This window comes from Ascaphus truei, chromosome 2 (genome assembly GCF_040206685.1).
Source record: "Ascaphus truei isolate aAscTru1 chromosome 2, aAscTru1.hap1, whole genome shotgun sequence".
Taxonomy (NCBI): Eukaryota; Metazoa; Chordata; class Amphibia; order Anura; family Ascaphidae; genus Ascaphus; species Ascaphus truei.
The window spans coordinates 371,987,887-372,002,538 of NC_134484.1; positions in this window are offsets into that span (position 1 = coordinate 371,987,887).

Below are 14,652 nucleotides of genomic sequence, written 5' to 3' on the forward strand. Positions count from 1 at the left end.
GCGCCATCGGGGGAGGTGTCGAGTGGAGTCGCGGCCACGAGATCAGGAGAGGGGTGAGATGCCGACCCCAGCTGCTGGATGCCGCTCTGAGGACTCAAGCTGCGGGCGGCATTTTCGTGTAGTGCAACTTAACAAAAAACACTGTAAGTGTAATTTTGGTCTGTGCACAAAATAAATGTTTCAAATTGTACTGTACTATGTACTTTGTATCTATTTATGGGTAAAGCTTACCTGTTGGAGATCATGGGAGGTCAGAGGACCCCGCTGTTTGGCAAACACAGTCAGAGGAGGCATTTAAAGACACACACTTTCTGCTTTTGACCTACCAGATTGCTGTCAGTAGGCATTTGTATTGTGGCGCGTGTCACAGTGTGGAGGAATACTGCACAATGCTCTGTCTCTTTTGATTTTTTTTCCACAGAATCGCCATCATTTGGATCAAGTATCTGGATATCCCCTTGATTAACAGGACTGAGTTTTCGTACCTTATCTTGGGACTGGTGTCGTAACTGTTACTGTTTTGATTGCGCCAGGGACGTGAATATTTTTGTTCTATGTCTGTATTGATAGGCTTTGGAAGGACCTGTCCTTCTTGTCCCTTAGGCTGCCAGTTTCCAATCGAGGATTGTAGTACACACTCCTCCTAATTCTGAACTTTTTGAGTACTCCTCATTTAGGAGAAAGTCACTCATCAAGTTGACACGGTTTTTCTGGAGTTCCACTTTTATTTTGATATCACATTATAACTGTTATCAGTTTGGAATCACTAAATAGGTTGTAGATTTATCATTGTCACACATAATAGTACATTAGGTACTTATACGTCACAGGTTACATTTTTAGGTACAGCGCTTTTCGTATGCTTTATTAGTTTAGTTATATCAAAATGTAATTACACGGTTTCTACCAAGCAGTAATAAAAAAGCAGTGTTTGAATCCAGAAGTGCACCATTTATGTGTGGTTTTATTATTTATTTGAAACGGCAGACTAGGAGAGTCCACTTTCAAAATTGATCTGCTTTTCTTTTAAGATAAGACAAGTGGGATGATGAAATAGTAGGACGATGCTCATTTGAATGGATGTGGACGGTTCTGATCAGCTGCTTATGATCATGGGCAGTTTATCTCATTGTGCCTGGAAGTTGTATTTACGGAACATACTGTAAGCTGCATACATTGTCACAGCAATATCAGGAAGAGATAATAAAGAGTCACACTGCTCAACAGGACTTTGTCAATTGGATGTGATTGTTGCGTCATGACGCGGTGACATCATTCAGAAAGAGGAGGGCAGGCAGTGTCAGCGAATGATCCAAGCATGATTAAAGTATGATTTAGGATGACTCAGCAAATTAGTCTAAGATAGCTTTGGAAGTTTTAGCATTTTGCTTCCTACGCTCTGATTTATCTATTTCCACAAGGTCAATTTCATTATGATCCAACTATGATCCACAGTATATGCAGAACGGAGATCTCCTCATGTAATTGCCATTGGAGCATTAGACTTTAGATTAGATCTCCACTGCGAGCGTGGCTTATACGATTATTTTATACTAACAATCTGAGTTGTCATTTAGTGGTTTACTGCAGCTGTATGATTACCGCAGCTCTGATAATTTATGGTTTATTTATTTATAGTACTGTATATGTTTAATACTACCCAACAGCAGCCATCAGCGCTCTCATCTGGAACGCTGCAGCTAATGAAGCATACTGTTTAGCATCTTAATCATACCAACTAGGGGGGCCTGCTCTCAATTATTCTGAGCAGGCTTCCAACCCCCGTGTACTAATCCCTGCCACACAGGCACTTTGTCTCACATCCTATCGCCTGCTCTCCCTTCCTGATTTTTAACCCGAGCACAATTTTATCTTTACACTTGTACGTGTTTTGTTAACACTCGTATGTGGTTTCATTATATTTTTGCACTGTGCTTATCTCTATTTATCAATCAATAATAAACATGAAGTTTTTCCTAGATCATGGTGTGCTCCATTAAGTGCTATTCTTATTGGAGATCGCTGTGATCTCTCCTCAATGGGGCTGATTCACAAAGCAGTGAGAAGTGGTTTTAAGTGCAATAAATGCCGTTATTTATTTTATTTATAAAATGGTTTACCATGAAGTAATACATTGAGAGTTACCTCTCGTTTTCAAGTATGTCCTGGGCACAGAGTTAAGATGACAAATAATACATGGTTACAAATACAGTTACATAAGTGAACAGGGTATACATTATATACAAGACATAGCATGCACAGTTAGAGATAATATATGTTATAGGCGTATGTAACAGCTACAGACCAGATTAAAATGTGAGACAGCTTTAGTTTTGAAAGAACTTAGACTGGTGGCGGCTGTGAGAGTCTCCGGTAGATTGTTCCAGTTTTGGGGTGCACGGTAAGAGATGGAGGAGCGGTCGCATACTTTGTTGAACTTTGGAACCATGAACAGTCTTTTGGAGTCTGATCTCAGATGATAGGTGCTGCATGTGGTAGGGGCGAGGAGCTTGTGCAGATAATAATAATAATAGCATGTTCTTATATAGCGCTGCTAGTTTAACGTAGCGCTTTACAGAGACATTTTGCAGGCACAGGTCTCTGCCCCGTGGAGCTTACAATCTATGTTTTTTTTGGTGGGGGGGGGGGGGGGGGACAGAGGGCACTGGCGTCCCGGGCCGGGGGGTCCGGCCATGCCTGTTAAAGTTTAAATGGCGGCGATTCTTCCGCGCGCATGTGCAGGGCATTCGTCCCGCTACCTGTGGGCCCGCCCGCTGCCTGTGGGCCCGCTCATCCCCCGCTCCCACCCCTAGGCTCCCAACGTGGGATGGAGGGGATGTCCCATGGGATTCCCCTGCGCGCGCCAAGTGCTGAGAGGGCGGAGGCAGTGAGAGGGAGGGCCAGGACAGTGGCTGGGCAGAGCAAGGAGGACTGGTGTGCTGTCCTTGATTGGAGGAGAGGACAGCCAACCAGAGGACAGCAGGGGCGGAGCTAACACCCCGGCGGGCCAGAGACATGTTCTGTTCTGTCTGTGTCCTGCAGGAGATAAGGTAAAGACAATGTGGGGGGGGGGTGAGGGTATATTTAATATGTATGGGGTGGTGGGGGTATATTTAATATGTATGGGGGTAGTGTGGGTATATTTAATATATATATGGGTTGGTAGGGGTATATTTTATATGTATGGAGGTGGTGGGGGTATATTTTATATGTATTGGGGTGGTGGGGGTATATTTTATATGTATTGGGGGTATATTTTATATGTATTGGGGCGGTAGGGGTATATTTAATATGTATGGGGGAGGTGGGAGTATATTTTATATGTATTGGGGCGGTAGGGATATATTTAATATGTATGGGGGAGGTGGGAGTATATTTTATATGTATGGGGGTGGTGGGGGTATATTTAATATGTATTGAGGAGGTGGGGGTATATTTTATATGTATGGGGGTGGTGGGGGTATATTTTATATGTATGGGGGTAGTGGGGGTATATTTAATATATATGGGGGTGGTAGGAGTATATATATATATATACAGGTAAACCCCGTTATAACGCGGTCCTCGGGGTCCACCCCGAGACCACCGCGTTAGTAACGGGGTCGCGCAAAAACAAAATGGCCGCCGCAAAAAAATAGTTAGAACAGTGTTTCCCAAAGGCCTGAGTTCCTTTCCCCCCCGGCCAAAACCGCCACCCCCCGGCAGCATCGGCACATCATCACCCTCCCCCCCGCATCACCCTTCACCCCGCGGGGCAGGAAATGGGAGCGGGGATGTCCCTCGGGTTCCCGCTTCCCCCTGTCACCGCGTGACAGCCCGCGGGGCAGGAGATGGGAGCGGGGATGTCCCTCCGGTCCCCGCTTCCCCCTGTCACCGCGTGACAGCCCGCGGGGCAGGAGATGGGAGCGGGGATGTCCCTCCGGTCCCCGCTTCCCCCTGTAACCGCGTGACAGCCCGCGGGGCAGGAGATGGGAGCGGGGATGTCCCTCCGGTTCCCGCTTCCCCTGTCACCGCGTGACAGCCCGCGAGGCAGGAGATGGGAGCGGGGATGTCCCTCCGGTCCCCGCTTCCCCCTGTCACCGCGTGACAGCCCGCGGGGCAGGAGATGGGAGCGGGGATGTCCCTCCGGTCCCCGCTTCCCCCTGTCACCGCGTGACAGCCCGCGGGGCAGGAGATGGGAGCGGGGATGTCCCTCCGGTTCCCGCTTCCCCTGTCACCGCGTGACAGCCCGCGAGGCAGGAGATGGGAGCGGGGATGTCCCTCCGGTCCCCGCTTCCCCCTGTCACCGCGTGACAGCCCGCGGGGCAGGAGATGGGAGCGGGGATGTCCCTCCGGTCCCCGCTTCCCCCTGTAACCGCGTGACAGCCCGCGGGGCAGGAGATGGGAGCGGGGATGTCCCTCCGGTCCCCGCTTCCCCCTGTCACCGCGTGACAGCCCGCGGGGCAGGAGATGGGAGCGGGGATGTCCCTCCGGTTCCCGCTTCCCCTGTCACCGCGTGACAGCCCGCGGGGCAGGAGATGGGAGCGGGGATGTCCCTCGGGTTCCCGCTTACCTCTGATCCCCCCACGTGCCCGGTGCTCCCGCTGCCTGCATGGAGGTGGTAGCGGGGGGTTTCTTCTCCCCACCGCTGTCCCTGGCGCCCCCGCTGCCTGCGCGGGAGGAGGGGGGGGAGCGGGTGGTGGTGCTGGTCGCGGCCTTTCCTCTGTTCCGACCCCCCCCGTGTGTGTAGAGTGAGAGAGTGTGTGTGTGTATGTATATATGGGAGAAAAACTGTGTGTGTGTATATGGGTGTGTGTGTATGTGTGTGTGTATATGGGTGTGTGTGTGTGTGTGTGTATATGGGGGTGTGTGTGTGTGTATATGGGTGTGTGTGTGTGTATATGGGTGTGTGTGTGTGTGTGTATATGGGTGTGTGTGTGTGTGTGTGTGTGTATATGGGTGTGTGTGTGTGTGTGTATATGGGTGTGTGTGTGTGTGTGTGTGTGTGTGTGTGTGTGTGTGTGTGTGTGTGTGTGTGTGTGTATATATGGGTGTGTGTGTGTGTGTATATGTGTGTGTGTGTGTATATGGGTGTGTGTGTATATGGGTGTGTGTGTATATATGGGTGTGTGTGTATATGTGTGTGTGTGTGTGTGTGTGTGTGTGTATATGGGTGTGTATGTGTATATGTGTGTGTGTGTGTGTGTGTGTGTGTGTGTGTGTGTGTATATATGGGTGTGTGTGTGTATATATGTGTGTGTGTGTGTGTATATGTGTGTGTGTGTGTATATGGGTGTGTGTGTGTGTATATGGATGTGTGTGTGTGTATATGGATGTGTGTGTGTATAAGGATGGATGTGTGTGTGTGTGTGTGTGAGTGAGAGTGTGTGCAGTGAGAGAGTGTGCAGTGTGCAGTGTGCAGTGAGAGTGTGTGCAGTGTGCACTGTGCAGTGTGTGCACTGCAGTGTGTGCAGTGAGAGTGTGTGCAGTGAGAGTGTGTGCAGTGAGAGTGTGTGCAGTGAGAGTGTGTGCAGTGAGAGTGTGTGCAGTGTGCAAAAAAAATTTTTTTATTTAAAAAAAAACAAAAAACTGGGAGCCACGTGAAAACCGCGTTATAACGGGTCGCGCTATAACGGGGTTTACCTGTATATATATATGTATATACATATACAGTGGTCGATAAATCACCAAAAAATCTACTCGCCGAACAAAAAAATCTACTCGCCACCTACTACCACACGTGTGCTGCTTGGGCCAATAGGAGCTCGCCACGATGTTAAATCCACTCGCCCGGGGCGTGCAAATGTATAGGTTTGTCGAACACTGTATATATATATGGGGGTTGTGGGGGATATTTTATATGAATTGGGGAGGTGGGGGGATATTTTATATGAATTGGGGTGGTGGGAGATATGTATATATATGTGTATATGTATGTATAGTATACAGAAACAGATGGCACTCGCATAGGTATTGAAGGTAGGTGCTTGTCCCATAAAAATGGATAAGTAACAGAATTCCTTACCAGGCAGACCAGGAGATGCAAGACCACGCAGCAAGAAAGGAGACAGCACTCAGAGTAAAGTCCAAAGATATATATTAAAGACAGGCACAGTCATAGGTTGATGACTTGCCTTGCTGCCACTCTGTGTGTGTATTTTCACCCATGAATGATTCCTATTGAGTATGCTTCTGCTATGATGTTTACAAGCCATTTTGTTAATGTATTTATATACTCACTATTAAATGACCGTCCGTCCTAGTGTTCAGAGGCTAATCATTTAGCCTCTACACTACAGGTTCTGCATTTGCTTTGTTTGTTGGGTCATTTCTGTTTGTCTCATACTCAGCTTTCACATGTTTTTTTCAGCTTAGTCTCTCATTTACTTATATTAGTTTTGACTTCATTTTGCTGACTCCAGTGTTTAGCTTAGTTTTGTTATCAGTGTTTTAGATTAGACAGCTTTGGGGACACTGTGGATCCTCTGTATATGTCTTATGTGTTTAATACATTTTGATACTTTTGTACGCTAGAGTGCTATTTTGGGATCTTTTTTTCTTTGTTTCTGTTTTCACATATTACATATCCCTAGCACCGCCAGTAGTGTTGATACTGCACACGTTACTGGTTTTAGCACTTCTCATTTATGGTCTGTTGCAGGCAATTCTTGTGTTTCATATATATATATATATATATATATATATATATATATATATATATATATATATATATATATATATATATATATATATATATATATATATATATATATATATATATATATATATATATATATATAATCAAAAAAATAAATAGATGATAACGTTCTGTGGCTAACGAAATGCTTTTATTTGTGTATTTTCCACAAATAAAAGCATTTTGTTAGCCACAGAACGGTATTATCTATTTATTTTTTTGATTATTGAATATATATATATATATATATATAAATATATGTGTATATATATGTGCAGTGTTCGACAAACCTATACATTTGCTCGCCCTGGGCGAGTGGATTTAACCCCCGGGCGAGTAAATATTGGCCCAAGCAGCACACGTTTGGTACTAGGTGGCGAGTAGATTTTTTGGTGATTTGTCAACCACTGTATATGTGTATATATATATATATATATATATATATATATATGTATGTGTATATATATATATATATGTATATGTGGTGGGGGTATATTTAATATATATGGGGGTGGTAAGGGTATATTTTATATGTATTCAGGAGCGTGTTTTTTTTATATATGTATTGGGGGCGTCGCAACTTTTACCATTGTGTCCAGTATTTTTTGACAAGTCATCTAGCAACCCTACCCACCAATGCTAAAAATGTAAAATCTCCATTCTAAGTCTAGCTAGGAGGGCTCGCTCTCCCCCCGCCCGGCACCCCGGCTCCGCTCACTCTCCCCCGCCCGGAAGTGGAACCCTGGCTCCGGTCGCTCGCTCCCCGCCCGCCCGCCCGGCACCCTGGCTCGCGTCACAACCGCTTGCAGCCTAGCAGTGCAGCACTTCCGGTGCCTGCTGCTGCTAGTGAGCGCGTTGGAGGCTGGGAGCGACAGTATGCATAGGTTTTAGGGCTGTTCTATACAGCATGCGGCCGTGCGTTCCTATGCGAACGCGCGTGCATGTTCCGCATGCTTTTCATGTATATAGAGCCGGGAGCTACAGGTTAGTGTATATGTGTGTGTATGTGTGAGCATGGGTTGTGTGAGTGAAAGTAAGTCCTAGATAGATTTTTTTTTAAAGGAAAAAAAAAAAAAGTGTAATAAATACACACACACACACACATACAAACACGCATCCACACAAACATACATACACACATATACACATATACATACATTTGGTCGCAGGTAGCGGCACGAAAAGATGATTTTCCTCATCTTCGCCGCTGTCTGTCGGCTCCCCTCTCCCTGCCGTGCGCGCGCGGCCCTTCTATAGAAAGGCTGACTGACGTCAGCCAACTGAAATGACGCGCCCGGCACTATAGAACGTGCCTTAGAAGTTTATACCAGTGAATGTCTTTATTGTGATATTTCTTCAGATAAAAAAAGGGGGTACAGGTTGAGTTTTTTCACTGTACTGCAGTTATAGCAAAGTGATGTTTCTCTTGTGAGGTATTGTAAAAGTTATATAAAAGATTGTTTTATGAATAACACTATAACAGTAAGATGTCAGAATAAATTGTAAACTAGATATTCAGGGGATATTAACTATTCGTTAACAAATCGTTAATTTACATTTTTATTCATGTGAGTGATTGTGTAGGCAGGGACCCGTGCACTACTTTGCCCTGGGGCCCCTAATATTGTTAAGATGGCCCTGGCGCCAACCTAACTTCCCCCGCGCGCGCACCCCAACCCAACTTCCCCCACGCGCACCTCCTGCCCCGGGCAACAGCTACGTTAGCCCGCCAGTCTTACCCACCCACCCACTGTCATTCGCCCACCCACCAACCCACTGTCATTCGCCACCCACCCACTGTCATTCATTCACTCACCCACTCACTGTCATTCATTCACTCACCCACTCACTGTCATTCATTCACTCGCCGACCCACCCACTGTCATTCGCCCACCCATCCACTGTCATTCGCCCACCCACCCACTGTCATTCGCCCACCCACCCACTGTCATTCGCCCACCCACCCACCCACCCACCGTCATTCGCCCACACCGTCATTCGCCCACCCACCCACCCACCGTCATTCGCCCAACCACCCACCCACTGTCATTCGCCCACCCACCCACTGTCATTCGCCCACCCACTGTCATTCACCACCCACCCACTCACCGTCATTCACCCAACCGTCATTCACCCACCCACCCACCGTCATTCACCCAACCGTCATTCACCCACCCACCCACCCACTGTCATTCACCCACCCACCGTCATTCACCCACCCACTCACGCAGGCAGGCAGTCACATGTCTTTTGTTGAAAATATAAAAATAAACAGGTTGCATTGTAATGTTTTTTTCTGTATCACAATAAGAAAACAGTTAAGTAAAAGTTGCGCGCTAAAAGATATTTTTTCGTGGTAGGTGCGCTATGGGTTCAGGGGGGGTGGTGCATTATGGATTTGGGGGGGGGAGGGCACTGCTCCTTTCATTTGTCCCGGGCCCCATGATTTCTGTTGGCGGCCCTGGGTAGATTGCCCAGAAAGTATTTGAAGGCGAGACAGGAAAGATGAACTTTGCGCCTAGACTCAAGTGATGACCAATTGAGTTCTTTGAGCATTTTGCAGTGATGTGTGTTGTAGTTGCATTGGAGAACAAAACGTCATATTGAATTGTAGAGGATGTCAAGTTGCTAAGGTGGGTTTGAGGTGCCGAGCCGTATACTATGTCCCCATAGTCGATAATTGACATTAGCATCTGGTGTGCGATACGCTTTCTGACCAGCAGACTTAGGGAGGATTTATTCCTGTAAAATACACCTAGTTTGGCATAGGTTTTGGATATCAGGTTATCAATGTACTGTACATCCTGAATGTTAAATGGGAGTCAAACCATATGCCCAAGTATTTAAAACTAATAAACAGGAGTTAGGGTGATTTTAGTGTTGGTTCTGATCTGGAGCTCAGTCATTGGAAGCTTTAAAAATTTAGCCTTGTTTCCAAATACCATTGTTACAGTCTTGTCAGTGTTTAAAAACAGTTTGTTTTGGGAAATCCAATTTTCAAGTCTCAAAAAGTCAGATTGAAGTACTGTATGTGTTCAAGGTCGGAGAGGCTATGGCTGTGTGCATTTAAGATTGTGTCATCTGCATACATGTGTATTGAAGCTCCTTACAAGCTGTAGGAAGATCATTGGTGAATAATGAGAAGAGTAGGGGCCCCAGAACAGAGCCTTGCGGGACACCACAGGTGATATCCAAGGTCTTGGAGTTACAGCCTGAGATGGACACATGTTGGGATCTACCTGATAAATACTGTAGGAATGAAACCAGTTTAAAGCATGCTTCCCTATACCAGAGCACTGGAGTTTGTTAAGCAGGATAACATGATCAACAGTATCAAAAGCCTTTGCAAAATCTAGGAATATTGCACCAGTGAGTTGTCCCCGTTCCATTCCACACTGGATTTCATTGCAAACTTTTAGCAGGGTAGTTATGGTGGAGTGTTTGGTGTGAGAGCCAGATTGGAATTGGCTAGGGAAATTTGTCTTGGTATAGTAATCGCTTAATTGGAAGTGAACACATTTTCCATGACCTTGGATAGTATTGGGAGTAGAGAGATTGGCCTGTAGTTTGAGACAGGGTTTTTGTCCACACTTTTGAAGATTGGGACAACTCTGGCAGTTTTCCTCTGGCAGTCTTAGGGATATGGCCTGCAGACATAAAAGAGTTGACTATGGAAGCAATTAGTTTGGCAATGGCTGGGGCACCAAGGCTTAGGAACTTAGATTGCAGTGTCAGGTCCACATTGGCTGCTTAGTTTTAATTTGAGGAGCGCTTGTGTAATCACTTCTTTGGATACAGGGACAAATAGAAAATTGTGAGCATTGTTGGGAGAGGGTGGGGCTATAGGGGTACTCTCAGATTTACTGATGAAGATAGAAGATTAAAGAAAAGTAAGAAATAATGACAGATGAAGAAAGAAGACGGTGATAGAAGATAAAAGAAAGAAGGATTTTGATACCTGTTCCGGATCTTCAAGGTGGATGGCAATGGATTGACTTTGATGACGTTGCAGTACGAGAGCTTGCAGAATCAAGAAAAATTCGAAGAAAAATATTGATTGTATGTAATTTTATTTTTACAGGTATTTTGATTGTATTTTTTTATTTTTATGCTTTTTTTTTGCCCATTGAATGATAATATTTTAATCTGTGGCCGCGTAGGTACAGATCAATACAGTGACAGCCATTTAATTTTTTGGCAAATGTTTTTTTTATATTGATTGTTGTTTTTTATTTTTCTGTTTATTGTTTGGCTTAAATTGTTTGTAATTTTAATGGCTTGTTTTGATTTCATTTTCCGATTGTTTAGCATTTTTAATTAATTATTTATTTTGTTGGCTACTGGTTTTAATGATGTGTTGGCTAGTGGTTTTATTAATTAATTGATTTGTTGGCTAGTGGTTAAAATTAATTAATTGTTTTGTTGGTTAGTGCTTTTATTTATTCAATTGATTTTCTAGTGCTGTTATTTGTGTATTTTATTTATTGAATTGAGGTGTTTTGGTGCTTGTGTATATCTTTTATTATTGTGTATTTTTGGCCTTCAGGCTTTTTTATTAGGGTGACCATTGACTGCTATAGTGGCTTATCATGCCCATATTATATCTCGGGGTGGTTGGTTAAGCCTCCCGAGTGGGTAGCGGGGGTGGGTGCGTTAACCCCTCGCTAAGGTAATGAAGCTGCTTTAATGTAAATTTTATTAATAGAGTGCGTGAGCAGGGGATCTCCTCAGCTGAACCGCATTGGTTTCAGCCTGGGGAACCCCTACTTCCTGAGATACCGGCCCCATTATGGGGTGCCAGTATCCCCCTGCAGGATTTCAATACCACCGTCACGTGACACGGGAGAATTAAAAGCACGGGATACCGGCACCCCATAACGGGGCCTGTATTTCGGGAAGTAGGGGGTTCCCGCGGGTGAAACCAATGCGGTTCAGCTCAGGAGACCCCCTGCTCATGTACACTATTATCAAAATCAATATTTTTACTGCACGATCGCCTGTAAGATCCGGGCATGGAGACGCAGCTCTTTCAGGCTGCATTTTGTTCTATCAGCTATCGTGCTACAGAATTTATAGCACTGACAGCACTGATACAAAAAACAGGTCGAATGAAAGTGCATTTTTTTTACCGGACTTTAAAAAATGGCCTTCACTTCTTAGTGAATCCCGCTTTTGGTTTCCTGTCTTATAGCGCGATAAAAAAAAATGCAAAAAAAATGCAGTCGCACGCAAAAGCACTGATTTTATCACTGCTTTATGAATCGGCCCCAGTTTCTCTGCAATGTTGCTGCTGTAATATCAGGAAAATGTTACTATGCAGCACCAGCAGCAGCATTATTCACAAACAGCAATGATACTTTGCGCCACTAAGTGCCATCACACAGTGATATCCCAATGTCCCCTTATTCTTCTCATTTTCCCATCTGATGATTTCTACCGCCAGGTTTTTTTGCCATCGACTACAAAAGTTCCACATTTTGGAAATAAGAAAGACTTAGAAGAGACAGCTCCTATCAATACTTTTCTGACAAATCTTCACATTGTTAACAAATAAATGCAAAAACTTTCGATGTATAAAACATCCATATTTCAGAATGAGGGAAAAAAGAGAGAGAGAGAAATGAGTGTCCACAGAAATAGAAACAGGCAGACACTGGAAGCCCCGGGAGATGCGACTGTGCCAGCGATGTGAGCTAGGAGAGGTAGAAGATGAAAGACACTTCCTGCTGCGCTGCACACAATACTCTGAAGTGAGGCGTGCCCACTTGGAGAAACTCACTGCTCTTATCTAGAACTTCAATAATATAGAAGAGAACCAAAAAATAGCGATCCTCCTGGGAGAAGATGAAGCCACAGCAGAACTGGCTGCACACTACAGTATATCAGCACTGGTCACAGGCTGAGAGACGCCCACTAACCCCCACATCCCTGTGTGTAACTGTTACCCATGTATTGTGTAATCATTATACCCTACCCCCTATTATTCATGCTTTGGCAATACTGAAATATTATTTCGTCATGCCATTAAAGCTTATTTGTTTTGAAGAGAGAGAGAGGAGAGAGAGAGGAGAGAGAGAGGAGAGAGAGAGAGGAGAGAGAGAGGAGAGAGAGAGGAGAGAGAGAGGACAGAGAGAGGAGAGAGAGAGGACAGAGAGATGAGAGAGAGAGGACAGAGAGAGGACAGAGAGAGGACAGAGAGAGGACAGAGAGAGGACAGAGAGAGGACAGAGAGAGGACAGAGAGAGGACAGAGAGAGAGGACAGAGAGAGGACAGAGAGAGGACAGATTAAAACCTCTGATACTGATTCATAAAAATGTCCCAGATTGTAGCTATCTGTAGACTGACTACTCATTCATTTAGTGGATGTTGAAGCTGTTATTGGTTTACACACCGTTTAATTCCTACATTCATCCTGCTGACCCCTGCAGCACAAAAAGCAGCATTATATTCCCACTTACAAAACCAAAGCTCAGTTTATCCCCTAAGGCCGCGATTATCGTTGTGGCATGCGCGTGCGTGACGTCACGTGCGCACCAAAAGGCACTAGGCTGGAGGTGATTGGGAGGGGACAAGGAGGCATGGCAGAGGCATGGCAGTGACATTACATGAGCAGTTCACCCTCATTTTCTGAACCGCTCACGTCACGCTGCCGTGGAACAAAACAAATTCATGTGTATTTTCAAAAATCGCGTGCACTCTATGGCCTGCCTCATAGAGGTACGGCCTTTTGTTTGCTGCGCGCACAATGTCGCACGTGCACGGCCACTATAATCGCAGCCTAACCTGTCCGGGACCGGGGTGGGGGGGACCGCCAGCTTGAGAGGGTCAACTGAACTCTGGCACTTCCATGTCATGTAATTGCAACTGGATAGATAGCATGATGGGGCTGGTCCTCAGATACAGGAAGCGGAAAAAGCACGGTCGGAGCGATCAGTATTTGCCCATGACGTAATAGATAAGTCACAAAGGCACCAAAAAAGCGAAAGCAGCAAATCACGTCTATTGTAGCTATGGATGTGTTTTTACAGCACTCTAAAAGGAGGGGCGGAGGGCGTTCAGTGCTAAACAATAGTATATTTAGCTCTGGGGACTCCCTGGTTCCTGAGATACTAACCAGTTTAGTTACTGGAGCTCCCTTCTGGACATTTAGATGGCTGTCCAATAAGAACAGCAACATCATCCCTACCTCCTGTTCAGTGATAGAGTCCAAAAAAAAAGGTGGAGGAACCATTTTTTTTGTTGCTTTAAAACAGTGGCGTTTGTATATACATACACACATATATACATATATCTATATATACTTGTAGAACTCAAGCACTCAGGAATAATAAGTAAATACATATAGTGAGAACGGTCCTTTAAATGACCTAAATCTTGATACTGTTTGACTAAAACTCTTTTTTTCTATACTTACTGTTCCTGAGAGTGCCTGATTTCTAAAATTTGTATATATTACACATTTTCAGTGCGCCCAGGCAAGTTTGCCAATTGATTACGTGAATAACGCTTTTTTTCTATATATGATATCTACAGTATGCCCATTATCCATCTCTCTCGGTGTCCCCTTGTCTGTCTGTCTGTCTTTCTCTGTGAGTTCTTGCCTGTCTCTCTCTCTCTCTCTCTCTCTCTCTCTCTCTCTCTCTCTCTCTCTCTCTCTCTCTCTCTCTCTCTCTCTCTCTCTCTCTCTCTCTCTCTCTCTCTCTCCCCCCTCTCTCTCTCTCTGCCTCCTTGTCTCTTTATCTGTGACTACTTAACTGTTTGTCTCTTTCTCTGTCTCCTTGTCTGTCTCTGTGTGTGTCTCTCTCTTTCTGTGCCGCCTTGTCTGTTTGTCTTCTTTCTTTGTATGCCTTGTCTGTCTGTTTCTTCTCTATCTCTATCTCCCTTTCCCTCTCCCTCTCTCTCTCCTTTTTTTATTTGGGTATGTTTTTTTTTTTATATAGTTGACTTTTTGTCAGCTTACTATGGGACCCCCCCC